Genomic DNA, 6708 nt, shown 5'->3' on the forward strand with positions numbered 1-6708 from the left:
AGAAACAACTCCAAGAACGTGACAAGAAAAGAAAAAAATTCTTTAACATACCTCATCAAAATATAGAAACTTTTGTTCTTTGAAAGATGATATTAAAAAACTGAAAAGCCAAACCATAGACTGATAGAAAATATTATAAAGCATACATATGACAACTTGTATCCAGAATGTTTTTAAAAATTGTAAAACTTGACAAAAGGAAAACAAATAACCCAATAAGAAATGGGCAAAAGACTTGAGTAGACACTTCACCAAAGAAGATTGATAGGCACCTGAAAATATATTTTTTTGAGAAAGATTTTATTTATTTATTATTTGAGAGAGAGATTGAGAGAATGAGTGGGAGGAAGGACAGAGGGAGAAGCAGACTCCCTGTAAAGCAGGGACCCTAACAGAGGACTTGATCCCAGGACTCTGGGATCATGACCTGAGCTGGAGGCTTAACCAAGCCTCCTAGGCACACTGGCACCTAAGAAGATACTTAACATCATTATTCTTTGGGGGAAATTCAAATCAAAATCACAAGATCCCATTATACTCCTATTAAGGTGGCAAAAAACAAAAACAAAAACAAACCCCTAACAATATCAAGTTCTAGCAAAGAAAGAGAGAGTGGAATTATCATATGTTGGTGGTGGGCATCCAAAATGGTACAGCTACTTTGTAAAATAGTTTGGCAATTTCTTATAAAACTACACATGCAATAACCATTCAGCCCAGCAATTCCACTTCTGGGTATTTTACTTAGGAGAATGAAATAAGTTCATGCAAACATCATACACACATGTTGGTAGTTTTATTCATAATCACCAACAACTGGAAACAACCCAAATATCTTGCAACAGTTGAATGGATAAACACAAATTATTACTACAGACAACAAGATGGAGGGAGCTCAAATACATTATACTAAGTTAAGGGCCAACACACTATTCGGTCTCTAGGCCCAATTCAAACCCATTTATTCATTTAGGGATTGTCTGTGACTGCTTTTGTGTTACTATGGCAGATTTGAATAGCTGCAACAAAGACCATATGGCCCACATGGTGTGGTAGCTAAAAATACTTACTACCTGGCCTTTAGAGGAAAAGCTTACCAATCCCTGTGCTAAGTGAGGGAAGATAGACACCATAAAGAATCAGTATTTTGGGGCGCCTGGGTGGCTCAGTGGGTTAAAGCCTCTGCCTTCGGCTCTGGTCATGATCCCAGGGTTTTAGGATCAAGCCCCGAGTCAGGCTCTCTACTCTGGGAGGCTGCTTCCTTCTCTTTCTCTCTGCCTGCTTGTGATCTCTGTCTGTCAAATAAATAAATAAAATCTTAAAAAAAAAAAAAGAATCAGTATTTCAGGGGGTGATGGAACTATCCTGTATCTTATTATGGTGGTTGTTACACAACTGTCTGCATTTGCTGGTTAACATAACTGATACAACAGCACATCCCTCCCCCACCCCCAAAAGTGAGTCTTCCTGTATGTAAACTACAAACTAAATTAAAAAAAAAAAAAAGACAGAAATAAGTGGTGTAAAATGGCACATATACTCGTCTGGCCTTTTTGGCTGCAAGTTGTAGAAACTTAAATGATTTTTAAGCAGGAAAGAAAAGAAAAGATTCATTGCTCAGAGAGCTGGAAGAGCTACCTTCAAACCAAAGGCTGGGCTTCAGGAGCCAGAGCTGAGAGGTAAGACGCACAGATCACTGGGGCCAGGATTCCTTTGGGTCTTATATTCTTGGTTGCTCTCTCCTATTGATCTCCTTGTGGCAGGAAAGCTTTCCCCTGGCAGTCCTAATTTAGTAAGCCAGAGAAAGAGAAAATTTTTCCCTCTAAGTGTTTATTTATCCACTCCAGGGAAAGATGATGACCTTTGTGGCCACAGACTCACACCTTGATCAATCACTGTAGCCAGGAGGGAAAAAGCACTAGGATAGCTAACCCTGCCTCTGGCGACAAAGGACTAAGTTCTGTTTTGAGAAGAACAGGATTAGAAAGCTTCTCAGGCAGGGGAAATCCAGTTGTAGTTTCAGTCAACTTCATTAACCACAAATTAATAAAATAAACACAACATCTCCTGAATATCTCTTTATAGTTTCACAATTGTTTCCCTAAGCTAGGCAAACTTGATTTGCAAGGCAGGTCAAACAAAGGCATTTGAAAAAGGTTTTGAGGCACTTAACCCTTGGAGCCTGTGACTTAATAGGACTGGGAGCCTATCTTAATTAACTGTGAAAATATTCGTTTCAGGTCCCAGTGGATTTCATTGAAGTATTGATACTTCAAAAAAATGATAAAAGGGAAATGGCCTAACTCTGCTGGTGTAGCCCAAACTAAAAGACCTTATTATGTAAACCAAGCCCTATTGTATCACCTTTCTGATTAACTTTTTTTCCTTTGAAGTACCAGTCTTTAAACATTTTGGAATTCTTTTTTAAAAATCAGATTGAGGGGCGCCTGGGTGGTTCAGTAAGTTAAGCCTCTGCCTTCGGCTCAGGTCATGGTCTTGGCGTCCTGGGATCAGGCCCTGCATGGGGCTCTCTCCTCGGTGGGGAGCCTGCTTCCCTTCCTCTCTCTCTGCCTGCCTCTCTGCCTACTTGTGATCTCTGTCAAATAAATAAATAAAATCTTTTTAAAAAATAAATAAATAAAAATCAGATTGAGATAGCCTCTCTTGGTTAAAGATAATAGATGTTTAATTTTAAAGATTTTCTTAGGAAGCTATTAATCATGATGATTGAACTCAGTTTACTAATTTTCCTGCCTCTGTCAGTGAACCAGAACCAACATTCTCTTTAAATAGAAGGTAGACTTTCAAAACCTTTAATTTTTCTATTTTCATGCAGTGGATATTTTAAAGACATCATTAAACAAAGTATAAATCCTTTTCCAAAGCAAAAGACATCTAAGCTTCTTTGGTTTTTCTCTTTCCCATTCTGCGATAGTATTCCAAGGGCCCCGCCTAGAAGGGTTAGATTACACAGAGTAGACCACATATCCACAGATCTCAGGTGCCTAAATTGCCAACCAGATCAGGAGGGAAAAAAAAAACAAAAGCTGGCTTCCCTTTGCTCAGGCTTCTGGCTCATCAACGAAGAAACAGCCTTGGCTGCTCATTTGCCGTCTTGTATTGATGACTTCTTCCCAGGAGGGAACCGCAAAGAGAATCATTCACCCTCAAATACTCATACTTTCTAGCCTGGGGAGCAAAAGCAGGCGAAGAAATTGGAATAGGACTTGCCTGAGAGAAACTCTGAACGCTTTCAGGGAGAATTTATGTCACATACTCTTAAGTTTTTAAACCTAATTTAGAAAGTATACAGCTTCCTTGCAAAATAACACTGAGCATATCAGCAATTTTTATCTTTTCCTACTGGAAATGGAAGCAAAGTTCCCCCTTACTGGCAAATCCTGTCAGTATTTCAGCAGTTGCAAAGAAGTTAATACATCATATTTCTTTCTCCTGTGCAATAAAGTTATATTATCACATATTTTAAATTGCTCTACTAGTCTATCTTAAAACTACAAGTCTAAGTGATATAGAATACTTAACATTTTTTTTTTTTTTAGTTTCCAACTTTAACTTTATTAGGGAAAGTCATTTTACATTTATATGAAGTAATGTCAATCTGGTATGATCAAGTTTAATAGAAGTGATTCAATAACTGGTCTACTTGTTCTATAATTTGTGGTGATTGTGATGGGCTGATCAAAATCCTTCTTGTCTTTTAGAATTGAAGACAAAGGCTAATTCTGAAAACAAATGGTATTAAGTACCTCCACATTGAAGGAAGGAATATTTAGAAGTATGTCTAAGGGTTTGTTGATTGACTTTACTGATACAAAACCTCCATTTCAACCCTAGCCTCCCGGATTGAGGTGAGATGAGATGGCGCAGAGGAAGAGGCTGGGTGGAAAGCAAGTTTCTGAGGGGAGGCTGAGGAAAAAGGGGTTCAAGCAGTGGTGTAACTGGAGGCCCACCTACGGCATTTGACACCTAGGTTGGATAGTTCATACCCTCTTCCTCTCTATCATGAAAGTATTTTAGGGGACCCCTGGGTGGCTTAGTTGGTCTTTTGACCAACTATGACCTGGCTTCGGCTCAGGTCATGATCCCGGGGTCCTGGGATCGAGCCCCACATCAGGCTCCGCAGGGAGCCTGCTTCTCCCTCTGCCTGCTGCTACCCCCTGCTTGTGCTCTCTCTCTGACAAATACATAAATAAAATCTCTTTAAAAAAAAAAAAAGTATTTCAGTAATCATCACAAACTGAAATAAGCAATAATAACCGACTGACAGGAAAGAGATGCAAACAGTGAAAAATGCTTTACTGATTTTTGTAACTATAACTATGCCAGGAAAAAAATTATTAAAAATTAATAAAACATTGCAAAAACGAGATAAAAGTAATGGATTAATCTATTTTAATTATAATGCAGTTTTTGAAAAAAAGGGGGAAATTATGCCTTCATGTTGGTCTTGCGCAATAATGAATGACATTACAGTTTCCATCTTTAAACCTTAATTTTGTCAAAACAGATCTTCTGCACACATTCTTGTTTTGCCAGATTTGTCGATCTACCTTCCTTTCCCTCATGGTTGGTTGAAGAACTACTTTTTTGTTCACTTTAATTTCAAAAGCTTTTTTCACATGAAGTAATACAAATAGTAGTGAAAATTCTTAAGTGTAAGGTTAAGTTCAGCAGAGATTCATAAAAATCCCATTTCACAATAAATTCCAGCAATTGCCATACTAAACATGTCATTGTTTCTTTGGGATCTATTCTAACAGCTTTTAAAAGTCTCCAATCAAAAATATTTCACTTATCTTTACTATAAACTCAACATAAATTTATATCATATTCCATAAAAACTTATGAGGTTTTCCTTCAGCAAAAATTAGAGACATTATTTTATCTCTTATTTAGTTCTTGATAAGAAAAATGAAATGGTTCAATTCAGCTTTTGTGGCAATGTAAGACCAACATCTTTTGTTATTTCTTCTGGCAATTTTCTTTAAAATTTGACTCTTTTTTTCTATGTAAATATTCATTTTTGTCTGAGGTTGGGAGAAAAACCTTTTTCTCTACCAGCTTAGGTCTGAATGGTCAGGGGTCTGCAAATTAATTGACCATAGACACATTGATGAGACAAAAATGTACAGTTCATGTAAAAGTGCTCTATGGAGACATCTAGGATCAAAATTTATATACTAGCTTAGTAAGGGGAGGGGGCGCTGAGTCAGAGCTTCAAAGAGTGGGAGCTTCTGATGCAGGTTGTTTACATAATTTTTTTGAATATTCCAGTGCCCAAGGACAGTTGCCTCTGTGACAGATGATTCTTATAAGCTCTGCTTTAGTCAGATAAGAGAAATTAAGATACGGTTTCTTCCTGCATCTGTTGTAGCTCAGAAGTTTTCACTTTGATAACATTTTGGTGGGTCTTTCTTTGGTCCTTTCAATGTTATGTGCCATAATTATAGCTTCTTTCAGAATTTCTGTGTGTTGATCTTCAAGCAGCAGTTTTAAAGTCTGCTGTGTCCCTGTTGTTCAAGGCTGATTTTCACTGTTTATAAATATTTTGGGGTCTTATTAACCTCATCTAAAACTTCACAACCAGAAAAAAGTTAACTCAGGAAAGAAAAATCTCATGCAACACAGAGAAATTTTAAGCTAATCCTCTTGGGTCCACATCTTCTTTCAGATTACATAGTACTTTGAAGATCGAAATTAACTTTTAAACTTCTTTTGACTATGTATGTAGCTCTATAATGAATATGCCATCTCATCTGGGAAGATCTTTACACTGTTTTGCACACATTCTGCACTGGTTTTCATCAATGAGGTGAAAATTAAATGAATGAATACATTTTGTCAAAGTTCCAAAAGAGCCACTCATAAAGCAATGTTTCCAAAAGACGTGAACTCTGCAGAATTTCAAAGACTAATTTACACAAGACCTACATAAGGATGGGGAGTGATTTCTTTGATTGGTGCCTGACATCATTGTGAATATGTTCCGTAGTTCTGGCTTTGTCATATCATTGACCATGACAGATTGACCATGATTTTGCCCATCTGTCATCATTTAGTTGTTTCAACAACTCTTCCGTGGGCTTGTAACAGTTTTCCAGAAATAGCAAAGAAGCCCAAGAATTATTCCTCTATTCAAAGTTCATCATCTTCATTATGGATGTACCCGACCACTTTGCACCTCTGATCAGTGTGTGCAACATGGGGAGTACAAAAGTAATTCCGAAGTATTGTGCTCTTAAAATATCTTCTACTCCTGAATGGTACCACTGACTGAATGCTTTGTTTTCTTGATTCATTCCTTAGTTAACAACTTAAAAAGGGGGATATAGTTCAACTCTATAAAGTTAGAATTCAAACCCCATAAAATATTGCATGTGCACACTAAGATGTGTTCTTTCCAACCAGACACATCACACGTCACACTTTGCAGTTTCACTGGTTTACATGAGAAACAAAAAATCCAGGTGGTCACATAGAATAACAGAATTGAAATTCTCCACTTTTATTTCCTTCCCTTTACCATAGTTGTGCTATCATTCAACTTTGAGTCTTTGGCTAAAAGTAGGACTATGGAGTACCATAATGGTTGTGTCTAAACTGGACCATTATGAACTTATTCTTAAAAGAAATGCATCTTACAGAATCCTTGTGTGTTGGCAGCTAGTTGATCAGTGAAGAATTCTT

This window comes from Lutra lutra, chromosome 6, assembly GCF_902655055.1.
Source record: "Lutra lutra chromosome 6, mLutLut1.2, whole genome shotgun sequence".
Lineage (NCBI taxonomy): Eukaryota > Metazoa > Chordata > Mammalia > Carnivora > Mustelidae > Lutra > Lutra lutra.